Raw genomic sequence first — 14,367 nt, 5'->3', positions numbered from 1 at the left:
GGGGTTATTTCCTTCTTATTTTGACTTACATGGGAGAAAAGCCCACAAAGTGCAATGGAGCTTACTTTCGAGTAGACCTGTACAGGACTGCACTGTTAAAGAGTCTGGTCACTTTATCAGTTATCAACTCACTGCCCAGTGGACAAAGGAGCTGTAGCTCAATGAGAGACAATCTGCTTTGCTAGCAGAATGTCCTGCATACGATCCCTGTCAATTCCTCCAATTAAAAAAATAACTAGGTGGCAGGTGATGTGGCAGATTTCCTCCACCCACAGTAGACAAAACTGGGCTAGTCATGAACGAAAAAATCAGATCTGGTAGCATATAAAACAGCTTATGTTTCTATGTAACAGGCCCTCACAAACTATCCCTCAGGCTCATTTTTTTAAAGCTAGGATATTCTGTGTAGTTTAGGATGTTCTGAAAGAGAGTCCTTTACAACACATTAAAGCATTTTCTAACACTCATGATAGCTGAAGTTTAAAGATTCCAAAATGTGCCAGAGAAACAGACTTTAAGAGTCTGTGGCCGTTGGACAGTGAGCTGCTATGAAGATGCCAAGGTGGAAAAAGAGGTTCCTATATTTTAATCATCAGGCAAAAGGGGGGTATCAGCAGCTGTGCTCTTCTCACCTCTGCATGATAAGTGGCACCCATCAAAAATCCAGCTTCTATATAACTATGAAATATATGGCAGTCAAATCCCCTTTGGTCACTCTGAATGAGGAAACTTTCAAAATGCAGCACAGAGGTTAAACAGGAGAAACTATCTCACAGTGCAATCCTCTCACCATGTCCACTCAGAAGTAAGTCTGATTGAATTCAGTGGGTCTTACTCTCAGGTAAGTGGGGTTACAATTGCAGCCTTAAGGAAGAGACTACCTACAGGAACTTGGCATGTGGGGCAAAGTCTCCCTCCATTCCCAAATAAAGATCAAGTTGACTTACCCATCCTCTGATATTTTCATCAGCTTCAGTCTTTAAAAATCTCTGCCATTAAAGGTTGATTCCTTGAACCACATCCACTTTGCAATCATTCCATGTTTGGGGGGGGGGGGTGACGACAAAACAACCCAAAATACCCTTGTAGAAATTCTTTACAGAGGTGGGGAGGGGGAAAGAGAATCTTCTGAGGAGCCAATCAAGCAGCGTTTGCCAAGACTGTACTCCGTACAAAGCACATTCAGCTTTGTATTCAATAATATGCTCTACTAATAGTTAACATAAATCATTAGGGTAACTTTACAACATAAAAGACCAAACCATTTAATCTGGATTGTTCTTTTATATATCCCCCACTTTGTGAGGTTGCCATGCAACTGACTTGTAGCTAAGCAGCAATAAGTAAGTGACGATGCTACTGCTCCCTCTAGTGTAAATATGCATTATTATTTATTAAATTCATAAAAGTCAAGAAGCAATAATTTACCATCCCAGCCAGCAGAAGGAAACCACCATGCATTCCCCAAAGACAAGAATAATTACTTATAAATAATTTCTGCACATTAACAGGTTTGCCTGCTGGGTTTTTCTTGGTGTTTGGGGTGGCCCCCTCTTTGAGACTGTTTCTCTGTTGTAAGTTCACTGACATCCATATAATGGGCCAAAGGCTTTGTAAAAAGGGATCAGATTCTGAGATAGCACAGATCTGCTGAATTCTGTAACTGGGACATCCTTCACCTTTTCAGTAATTTCCTCCTTTGGCACATAGTGAGTACACGGACTTCTTCACCTTTTATAGGAAGAGGTAGTGGGTAGCAGTTTCACCACACAGTGTGAAAAAATAGCTCTTGCTGCACATGTGCTCAATTTAACAACCAGTCCTGTGAACCATCTGCTTCTCTGGCCGTGCTATGTGATGCTCTTCCTTCAATGTGCTTCTGAAAGGCATATCTCGGTAACTAGCAAGCAGACAAGTTAGAGCTAGTGCACTTCCTCTAGAGAAAGGTATTTTACCATTCATGTTAAAGCTATGAATTAGGGACTTGCCAGTTTCACCTTAGCAATGAATGAACTGGCTGCATGTTGTGCATAGATCTACATTTTATATCAGCCTGAAGTATTTATATGTTACAGTAAGAGTTGTAGTGCTACAGATATAACCTTAGGTGGCATAACCTACATGCATCTATGGGTCAATGAAACTAGCTTGATAGGAATCAAATCAAACAGATACCTGGACTGTGAAGTCATTGGATCTGTAAATAAATGTTGTAAAATTTGCCTCTGGTGAACAAATATTACACCTTTTGTTACCTATGGGTAAAAAAGTTGTGTGTGCTGTTTTGTGATAGGATAGGGTATATATCATTCTTCAAGATTAGTCTTCCGTATTGAAACCATGTGTTTCTGATTTAAACTGAAATCACTACCTGCCTGGTTGGTTTATTCTATGGAGGTTGGAAACTCTGGCATTTGTGGGGCTTGTACTTTGAAGAACCTCTTTAGAGACAACAGCCAAATAATTCTCTTTATGCAAATCAGCTATAGAGACTCTCCTTGGAGTTGGCCAAGCTGGGAAAAATCTATTTAAAGCAAACTATGATAAAATCTTACATTTGAGTTTGTTGAATTAACTGATACCTGGGTTACTCACTATAGTTCTTTTGGAACCCATGGGGCCAGGTGGCTACATGGTAAGGAATGGGACTGGAAAAGAAGAAATAACTGCTTAAGAAGAAAATATAGAAGAGCAAGTCTTTTGCAGCTTATCATGTTGGCACTGAAAACCAAGATGCAGTGAAAAGAACTGGATAGTAGCCTGTAAAACACAGTGAATGAAGCAGTGTATCCTGAAAAGTAATTTATGCAGAGCAGGACACTAGCACAGAGAAGGAGTCAGACCACCATGGAATTAAGAAGCAAGTTTGCTTTCATGCTAAGCACAGGAATGAGACGTTGGAGAACAGTGTTTTTCTCCAGGATCAATTGGCAGAGAAATCTTGTATTGTGCTAGATGGCAGGAGTAATGGAAATGCTAGTGTAAGGGTGGCCTCAAAACCCACAGTATTCATCACAAACTCTACATGGGACCAAGGTTTGATCAACACAAACTGCAGCTTATTATCAAGCACAAGGTGGTTCCCAGAGTGTTGCCTTTCCCCCCTCACTGTCTGTCTGATCCCTCACAGTTTTCCTTGACCCTGCTTCTTGAACTCAGGGTAAGGACCAGTACTGCCCCCATGCTGGGTGACTTACCCTTATACAAAAATCAGACCCAAAACGGAATTCCTCGTAGTAGTAGCCTATGAGATTTGCCAGGAATCTCAGAATCCTGCTGTTCCTAGAAGCTCTAACTTCATTACACCACCTTCTCTAGGGTGATGTCTTCTCTATACCAGGTGGGGTTGACCAGGAGAGTGGTACTGGTCTCTGCACTATGATAAGGTAGCTAATGAACATTTCCTCTGCTCCTCACAGGCATCTGATTCAGCCTCTATCCCCAGGACCCTCTCCTCCACACACAGGGCTTGGTCCGTGTCTCTTGGCCCTTTCTCCTTTTATCCATTTGTTCATAACCCAAGAGCATCTCCCTCCAGCTACCGTACCCATTGTAGGTCATATTTCATAGTTCTTTCACCACTGGAAACTTTTTAGTGAGGAATCAGAGTGACACAGAGAAAGAAATGGACATCTATCATATACAGCAGTGCAGGAGTAAATGCTGATGTGCAGGAGCGAATTGTAATAGTCCCCCTAGCCACACTTCCAACGGAAGTCTAAAACACGTAAGCCACTGCAAGGAGCTTATAAGTAACTGAACCTCACAGCTGATCCCTACTCCCATTCCCAAGTCAGAGGTGTTAGGAATCTTGAGAGAGAGGCACTTTCCAGAGTTTGCTCTCTTCCTGCCCTTTGAGGGCCTGGCTTTCTGGAGAGTTGAGGTGGGACAGTGGATATGCTGCTTGTTGAAGTGTTAAGCATGCCTCCACCTATACTCAATCTGTATATTTGTAAATAAATTCAAACATTACAAAACCTCATACAGTGGTGCTGTCAGGGTAGGACTTTAGGGCCCTCCTCATCAGAATGAGCAGGAGGAGCACTTAACGTAGCAGGGCTGGCTTACCACATTTTGAAGTGTGGTATTACCATTTTAAGGAAGGTGGCTGGCTCCGCATAAGACCTTTAGTCCAAAAAGGCTAAAATTATCTAGCTGCATCACTATGCCACAAACCTCCAGATATCTCCTTCCAAAGGAAACAAAATCCAGATAGTTGTTGTACTCCTGGAACTTCTCACTGCTTGGGAAAGTGTGGTGGCATAACAATATAGTTACAGGGTACCTACTACTGACATTACCTTATATTGGCATAACCTGCAGTTAACTACAACACCAGCTTGCTAGGAATGCAGCATCTAGGAATTTGAAGTCACACTAGGCCTTTTCAGATCTTCCCCTCCATACATAACATGCAGGAAAGAATGGAATTGTGTTCCACACAGATCCCAACATCGCCATATGCCACCAGCCCCACTTCAAGATCTCTGCAAGGACAGTTAAGGCCTTTTGCGCATACAGGTGAACATACACAGGAGGTGTTTTCAGTTTTTCATGTGGAACAGGTCTGGGAATGGGGGCAGTAGGCATGGTCTTGTCCTCTTATACATATTAGCTGTACAGGTAGAAGGGATTGACAAAAGGGGCTTGTGTCTGCAATAAATTCTTGCAAGTCTGCCTCATTTGTTATACATTTTTGTTACAGCCAGATCAAGTGGTTTTATAACTTGGGGGAAGCATATATGTGATTTATATTATATTATATTATATTATATTATATTATATTATATTATATGTCATTATTAAATCAGTAATATTTGCTTGTCTTCTATTCCAAGGACTCATATAATTAAACAAGTATCTACTTTAACTTCCAAAATCAAGGCCTCTAATATGACCTGCCTGCCTGTGTGTTGCTGCATCAGGAAAAAATGATAAGGACCAAAAACATCTATGTTTTGGTGACCCACTGCTGTCTCGGTCCTACATCAGCCATGGACTACCTCACAGGACTGTTGCAAGCACTGAGATAATATATGCAAAGTGCTTGAAATTAATACCTCTTCCTCCTCTCCACTAGGAGATTTAGACATGTTTAAAATAAAACTGCCCACCATGACATTTTCCCCACTTTCTCTAGTCTTTGGAGGTCGCAAATGAATATGGGATGTTAGACGGAATAATTTTTCACATTCTGCAGAGGGATGCCCGACTTCTCCTCAAGTGTACATACAGTTGACAAAGAACCATGGCGGTTGGCAGCCCCCTAATGACCGTTGCAGATATGATGCTTCAGTCTGCATGTTTAAGTATACATGGCCTTAGAATTGAGGTGCCCTTATCATATGTGGAGTTCAGTAAGTTTATCCTCCCTGCATATTGGAAAATCCACACACACACACACACCCCGGGGTATTGCAGCCTGTTCTTCAATACAGAGGCACTTTCCCTGTGTTCCACACCACCTTCTCCATTCCATACTGTGCTGCACACAACAGCATCTGGCCCATTGTGCTGAGTTCCATTAATATGCATTAGTTTTAAATATTTGAATATAAATGGTGCACCGTGAGCTTTTTGATAAAGCCAAAGGACATGCAAGTTCAGGACCTTTCTCCGCCTTTCTGAATTGAACATTACCCTGACTGAAAATTTCAAAACACCAGGAATACATATTCAAAACGTATCATTGTCTGAAATTTTGGCAGCCTTCTTATCACTGTACAACGAGCTCTTTGGAGAATTACAGTGCAGTTTGGGTTTCCCTCACCGTCAAATATTCATGGACAAAAAGGTTGTGAAGATTAGGTTCCCAAAACAACAGAACCATCACTAGAATCTAATTAAAGCTATTTGTCAGAAGCATCTTTTAAAATTCAACAAGGCTCTATAGAAACCAGCCTTGAACTGAAACTAAAATTATCTTGCCCTGGGTGTAATTAGTATAAGAGGGATTAATGAGCACATACAATTACACATTTGCTTTCCTGCTCAGGCTTTGCATTTTTAGTGAAGAAAGAAAAATAAGTCACTAGGGTGGAGGAAATGTAATAAGCAGAAGAGATAAGTACATCTTGCTACAGAGCTGCATAGCTTGGTGAACACAAATTACTGCTACCTTCGATGGCAGCTCTGGCAATATTCGCTTTTGGTTAATCAGATGTTCTTAGAAGTAGGTCTTTAAATGTATTCTTGGCTGTTGACTTTAGGAAAGAACCACAACTGCAGTTTGCAAATTCTTTTCCCATTTTTTATTATGTTTACATGAATCTAGGTTTAAGGTGACCAGCCAGCTTTCAATTCCGAAGGCAATTAATCGTTGTTGTTGATGATGAAGAAAAATTTACTTATTACTGGGGAGGTTCAAGTGGCATAACCATGTAGACCACAAATGTAAACTAGTGAGTCAAGGGTGGACAATATGCAAATATGTTTAGTATATGCAGAAATAAACACACAGAGATTCATTATAGAATATGAAGGTCCCAAGGCATGGCCTGAGAGCACATAGTGGAGCTACTGCTGAATTGAAGTCAATTTGAGTCTAGTCAGTGCCTAAATGGCAAGCTACCTGACACCCCCATGTATGCTACCTTGAGTTTGTTTCTTAGTTTATTACATTTTTATCTCACCCTTCCTCCCAAAGGGAGCCCAAGGCAACAAACACATGTAGGCAAATTTCCATGATGGAAGAGAGGTGGGATTTAAATGAATTTTAATACATAAAAATAAATGAAGAAATTGTTCACTATCTATCTTAAAATGGTTTTCCTTGGTGTTGTCAAAGTGCTACATTCACAAATTACCAAAGGAAAATAATAATAATGTACTATCACATGGGCTGTAAATTTTACTGAATTCTCAAATTCTGATACTCGTTGCTTGCCAGAGCAAATTTGCTAAGCAGGCAACTGATAGCTGCCAACATCCAAACCTAAACTAGGCATTTTAGCATATCTGTGTGCTTCATTGTGTCCAATTGCTTGTATAGATAATTACTGTGTTCCTAAAAACAAGTTATAACACAGCAGAATTGTGCCCTTATGTATAGAGCCTTGTTTAGTACTTGAAAATGTGTTCAGAATTTTTTATGGTTCATCTTTGCTTTCCTTCCTACTGCAGCCAATCCAGGGAAGGTGATGTCATTTTGTCACCTGATCTTCCCAAGGAAAATGAATATGCAAGAATTGCTCCTGGTGAAAGAGGAACAGATGTATACTACTTGTAGCGGGGAGAGATGAAATGGTAAACAAGCTAGGGGACATCCTAAGAGAGAATACAAAGCCATGATAGAATTAAAAAGTTCTTACTTCTAAGAGAGAATGGGCCAAAGCATAGAGTTTTCCCCCAAGTTATGCTTCTTCAGTTCTGTGTGTTTCTTTAAAAAGCCATAATAGCAGTTGTGTCTTCATAAGTCAAAACTAGATGTGCTTATACAGATGTTCATTATGCAAAATTGTATAGATTTTGCATGCAAGATATATCTGACTGCCTTGCTCATGTTACATGTCTTGTATGGCTACTGGTGTTTAAAAAGTTGCCCATTCCCTAAAAACAAACTTGCAAGTGTATTTAAGTCTGGAGCTTAATCCAACAAGCTGTTGTGTTTGGCAGTCTCCCCTTTTCTTCCACCCCCAGAAAATCCTCCTTGTGCTTGTTAGAGCTTTACAGATTTATTCAATCACAGAAATTAGACAGAGGGAAGAATCTTGTATGTCCTTTTAATGCCCTTGGCTTGGGCTGAATCTAGTACTAGAAACCTCAATTTGTTCACTGAAATTTGGGGTTCACTGTTAAGTCCCTGGATTTCCCTTAAAATCAGCATAGATGGTAAATGCTTACACACAAGTTAGACCAAGCATACAACAAAAGAAGAAGAAAATATAATAACTGCAATTCAGCATGTCAGTCATGTTCAATACTTTCTGCTCCTCCATGAACAATGGGAGTGGTTTGTATTCAGTTTTCTTGTGGGAGTAAGTGGTGGATGCGACCATCTTTTTCCTTATAGCCCATCTACAGAAATATGCTTTTGGCATATTGGGTTTTGGATAACTACTTCTAGTTCTTTATGCCACCAAGTGGTTCATTGCCATCTGGAAGAGGAGACGGAGTAACTTGCCTAGTTTGGATGACCACTGGGAGGAGCACAGAAAGAAGAAATGACACAGTGAACTTGTAGCAACAAAATCAGATGCCTTCATCTGGCCCACATGCAATTAAACATGTCTCTCCTGTATCGTTCTCTACAGCCACAGCAGGTGCTTTAACTCTCCAGCAATAGCTAGTTGTTTAGCCATTATTTCTAAACTGGCAAGACTGAGGTAAAATAATGTCATGTTCATTTATAAAATATAAACAATATAATAAGGAAACCCCCTACCCTTAGTACAATTGTCACCTTAACAAATATTTCCTGGGTATATGGAATATGCACTGCAACACCACAAATGTCTAATTATAGTCTTATGTCCTTATTTTGGTATTTTTACAGCAGGTAAATGTAAGGGGACACCTGTTCATAAGCTTGCTTTACCTGCTTTAAGAGTGATATTTGTATTGCCCAAAAAGTGGTGGGAGAAGTCAGCTTGTAGTAAAAAATAATAATGCTAATATTAAGCATTTAACTGGTGTATATTTGGTTATATACTGTAAATGTTCCATATAATGTTGAAGAATCATGCATTAGAGGTTTTGTCATTATGAGTTTGCACTTATGGACATTATGGACACTTTAATAAATTCACTGCAAGGGAATTTGCAGTTCTTCCAACATCAACTTAGGTTTGAAAGTTTGTAATTATGGCGCCTACATTCGGAGGAGCCTTGTTGATATTACACTGGGGTTTTTTAAGAACCCTTCAATCCATATAATTGGGAAGAAAGGCTGGCATTTGACTGTGGGCTCCCAAAAGCTAACAAGAACAGTTAAAAACCTTTCTTTTTTCCTATTTCCCCCAACCTTCAAGTCTGAACGACAGAGTGCTGTCTTCCACACTGTTACTTGATTTTACTGATTTCTACCCACCATCTATAACCCCAACCTTGTGCACACAATTTTGTCAAACGCTTATTGGGGTCCTTTCAATCTGCCTTGCCAACAGGGCAACCTATTACAGTACTTCTCTTTTTCCGGCCTTCACTCCAGCTGCTGAAAATGATTGCCCCCTCACTTGCCCTCCTCCCAGTACTTGGCTTCTAGTCCTTTGATCTTTTCTTTGCCTTTCCTAGTAAGCCACCTGACCCTTTCACACCTTCTCTCTCACTCATTTCTTCCTCCTCCTTCAGTCCTGCTTTCATCTTTTCCCTTCTTTGTTCACAAGCTCCCCAGTTCTTCCTTCCACTAAAATGTCACCTTTAAAATTATTGTCCATTTCCAGCAGGTACTACATTGAAATCATTTTTCTCCAAGACATACTGACACAGCAGTATTTTTAGCACCAGAAATATGAATTTAAAGCATTAAACAGAAAAAAGCAGCTATACTAAGACTGCCTGTGATGTAACCATTTCACATACTTTTATATAATATTGGCTAAACATGTGAACATGAATTCGTCATTGCATACAAATTAATTCTATACTACACACAGCTCCATTATCAATTTGGTTGCTTACTTTCATTTCAAGAAGTGGATGTGGAAGCACAGTACTTTGTGCAACTCCACATTTCTATAAATATGTGATGAACAGACATTGTGCTATCTTCTGTGATATGGCTTAGCACAGAAGAGGAAATAATGATGAATGATTGCATCTAAAGGACTCTGTGCCCTTAAAACAGCTTGCCTAACAATTTTCTCTCCTCCGCCTATCTTTCAGTAAGTAGGTACAGAGAACATTCAAAACAGTACATTCTCACTAACGCTCTCATGATCTCGCCACAACAGGGATCATTCACATTCTCAAAGTGGGGGGGGGGGCACATAAGATTGCTTGCCATACAACAAAAGGGCATCCCTGCAGTTCTCAGCAAAGCCTGTGACAATGCGTTCTCCACTATTGCTTTCTGGGGACTACAGTACCCATGGTGTTTGGATGAGTAGGTGGCTCAGTAGCACAGATCACACTATGGTGCCATCAGACACTATTGGCCAAGAACTGAGAGGCCTGTGGTTCAGAAGTGGAAACAACTATACAGAGCCTGTGGAAAAACTGCTGCACAAGAGGCAGGGAGGCAAGCAGAATCTGAATCAAAACGAGTATTCTTTGGGGACAGTGTGGATAGATGGGGAAAGGGGCACTGGCATAGGAAGCCGCTCGGGTACCCGGAGCAGCAAACATGGTTCACACCCGAGGGCGGGGCGTTGCTATGTAGCCCACATGTGCAGCGTCACTACATACGATGTATGCGCCGCTACGTATGACACATGTGTCACTACGTATGATGCATGCGTTGCTACGTAGCGACGCTGCGCATGTGCACTACGTAGCGGGGTGCCGCCACTCGCGCTGCCCCCCCAAATACAGAGCTAGGAGCCCCCTCCGCTCCCCCCTTGCTACGCCCCTGGAAAGGGGTAAGATTATTGTCTGGCTTAGATACAAATATGGCAAGAGAAGAATTTGAGGTCTGTAATGTTATCCTTGTATTTAAGGCCATTATGAGTCCTAATGTGGAACTTAACTTGCCTTGTTCCTCCATCTATATAGTCTGTTACTATCTTCTTTTTCCAGAAATATTATTTCAGGCTTAGTAGAGGAGGGGTAGAAATTGTCCAGAGCTCTTGGATATTTTCTAAATTAAGTTTTTGTTAGAATAACATTTGTTGTAATTACTTCTGCATAACTCTTAACAACCTAGTTTCCACATATGACTAAGGAAAAAAATGCCCTGCTTTGTTCTACAGAAATCAGCAGGTAAAGTTTTCAAACAACTGAAAAATAAGCATAATTGCCCAGCCATGCCTGCATATCAAATTGCTGTTAAAGGCATGGGAGGAAGATTTGACAAAAACAAATTAGTAACCCTACAATAATAAGAAAGAGGAGCAGTGGCAGATGGTCTAATGCACAAGAAAGGACAGATGTACCTCCCTTGCTTGTTTCCCTCTGCTTAATTACATTGCTTTGACATGTAGCTTAACCAGGGCTGACTTAATTGTGGCAGCTAGAGTGGTGACTGGGAGCAGCTGCCAGGACCATATAACACTGGTCCTAAAGGATCTTCACTGACTCCCGGTACGTTTCCAAGCACAATTCAAAATGTTGGTGCTGACCTTAAAAGCCTTAAACAGCCTCGGCCCAGTATACCTGGAGGAACGTCTCCACCCCCATCGCTCAGCCCAGACACTGAGGTTCTCCTCCAAGGGTCTTCTGGCAGTTCCCACACTGCTAGGAGTGAGATTACAGGGAACCAGGCAGAGAGCCTTCTTGGTAGTGGTGCCCTCCCTGTTGGACGCCCTCCCATCAAATGTCAAGGAAATGAGCAACTATCTGATTTTTAGAAGACATCTGAAGGCAGCCCTGTATCAGGAGTTTTTAAATATTTGATGTTTTAATATGTTTTATATGCACTGTAAACTGGCCAGAGTGTCTGGAGAAACCTAACCAGGTGGGCAGGGTATAAATATTAGTAGTAGTAGTAGTAGTAGTAATATTTGCAGAAACAGGATACTAACAACAATACAGTACTGTAGCTCCTGAAAAGCTCACTATATGATGGTTCTCACTACATGAATAGGAGATCACCTGTAGCTCCCAGCCACTTAGTAACTCCAGAATTTCCAAGCCCCATCTCCCCAAATTCCAAGTAGCTACTAACAAGTAGCAACTTTAGGCTCACTGCTTTGTCAGAGAGACTAAATATACCGTTTTTCTGGTTCATTCTTACAGCTACTCAGATCTTAATCTGTAGGTGCTTACTTTTGGTGTGCTACAGCATGGATTATATGTAAAAACATGACAAAACAGATACTAGTTATTACCTGCCTCTTATATCCTGCCTCCTTAATAACCCTGGTCTGTTAATACAGGTCCTATGCCTTTAATCAGCTGCATAGAAGGTAAAAACAAAACAAAAGGCACAACTTTCCCTGGCATGGAGAAGCAGGAAAAAGACTGACTATAATTAATTTCTCTCCACTAGAATACTGTAAAAAATATCAGGGGGGAAAGTAGCTAACAACTCTAAGGTGGTATTTTAAATTACTGTACTTCCATCTTACCAACTATATTTCATGCACTTTAACCCTCTGCTCCTGAAGTAGAGCCTGTCAGAGCTTAAACCAGAAGTAACTGGGAAATGAAGATTTTTTTTATTTTTATTTTCAATGAATCATTCCTATTTAGTATGGGGTGTTAAAGGCACAATAGTTAAGAAGCTTTTGCAGCTTTCATTGAAGTAATTCTTGGGGTGGATTTGACTACATGAAAAGAAATGTCCTTTTTCTTTTCGTTTATCATACATTTCCCCAGTGAAAGAGTGAATCAAGAGATAACTTTCAGTTGTCATCTCAACAGCGGGTAAAAAATGTTTACTTCACCTGTTTAGCATAATGCACAATTTCTATATGCTTCACCAAACATTTCTCTCCGTATAACAATGCAGTATAATCTGTTGACATTTTTGCTCAGGCTCTTTTGTCAAACAGAGTTTTAGGTTTAGGTCTTATGTTATTTGCTATGATATTCATGCTATTTCATATTCACTCTTCATCCTTTTTTAAAAGAAAACCATTCACTTGAAGGTTATTACTTTGAAGCATCTATCACTTCTTCTCCAAAGGAGTTCCAGGGAAACATGATATTGACATTAGCTTTGTGATATAGAACTAGGAAGAAAAATCACCATGCTGGCATTTCCTGAATGTGTCCCTCAATTTACCCCACTTGTCACCCCCTGATCCCACTTTACCTTTTCTATTAGGGAGTGTAGTAATGTCACTCTAGTGGTTAAGGCTGAAATTATAACCCCACGTAGTTCTGAGTACACATTGACTGTGCTTATAGAGCCCTGGTTCAAATCTTTATTCGGCTACAAATTACCTGTGAACCCCATCCCACCCACGTACACACAATAGGAGGATAATAATATAGCATATAACATGCAGATGATAATACAGACCTGTACAACCTTACTTGGAACTTGGAAGCAAGCCTCAATGAGCTTGGTGGGCTTATTTTCTGAGTAAACCAATCTAGAACCACGCTATAGCATTGTGTTAGCATTATGCATGCAATCTATTGCCAGGCACACACATAACTCCTGTTGCTATTTATTATTATCTATCAGATTTTTTTACCCACCCTTCATTATGAGATCCGAAGGCAACTTTCAACAATGGACGTGTACCCCTTCCTGGGTGGGCATCTGTCATGGCCTCTCGCACTCGGCTGCCATCCCAGGTCCGTCAGAGCAGAGCACACGTCTGGGCAGCCATTAGGGAAATCCTCTGGCTGCCTAGACATCTGGCAAGTTCCCGCCTGCCGCAGCATCTTAAATGAGCCAAACAGTGGCCTCCTTAGTGGGTGTTCCTTCACAGTCTGGGAGGGCACTGGCTGCATAAAAGTCTGCAGCGCTGACCGGCCTCAGCACAGTCAGCGAAGAAGCAAACCCCCCCCCCCCGTTCTTATATTTATTTTACAGGTCAATTTCATTTTGTTCTAAAATGTTTTCTGCCTTTCAGGTTGCTGCTTTAACAATACTCCATTCCTTCATTCATAGTTTAATCTTATTTTGTTTCCCATTTATCTCCTGACCTTGCTATGGTTGCAGACATTTGCCATATTCGGGGCCAGGAAGGGATTTTCCCTGTAGACAAACTGTCCAGTCTAGAGGTTTTGCCTTCCTCAGAGCAAACTGTCTCAACTTTGGTGGTTAAAGCATGGGGTGGAATCCTAGTCTTCAAGATTGGGGTGAAATGGTGCATTGCCCAATATGATCCAGCGGTTTTTTCAGGGTACCCCATTAAAGGGGTCTCTGTGGATGTCCCAGTCCTGAAGCCAAGCATGAGGCAGACGGGCCTATAAGGCTTCCAGCAGCAGCCTTAGGATGGCCAACTCAGTAGATTGACATCTTGGAGAGGCCACAATCCTGGCACACACCTGCAGCAGTTCCAGTCCTCCAGCAGGAGGCTGGAATGGATACACCCAATGCCTGAGCAAAAAACCCACCTACATTCTGTAATCAATAAAGTTGTGGCCATTATTAATCCAGATCGTTGTCCGCCTGAGTTATTAATCATTTATAGACACTGACGAAGGGTGGGTGGCACTGTGACTGGGCCCGCAATGTAAAAATACATTATTAAGATCAGTTTTAAAACATTACAGCTTCCTTAATATATGCGTAAAAATCATATTGAACATATATTGCTTTATTTTGTTCTTTTCAGCTGCAGACACAGGATGGAACTACAGAAATATTAA

Source organism: Zootoca vivipara, chromosome 1, assembly GCF_963506605.1.
Source record: "Zootoca vivipara chromosome 1, rZooViv1.1, whole genome shotgun sequence".
Lineage (NCBI taxonomy): Eukaryota > Metazoa > Chordata > Lepidosauria > Squamata > Lacertidae > Zootoca > Zootoca vivipara.
Note: the sequence above shows the minus strand (reverse complement) of the source record.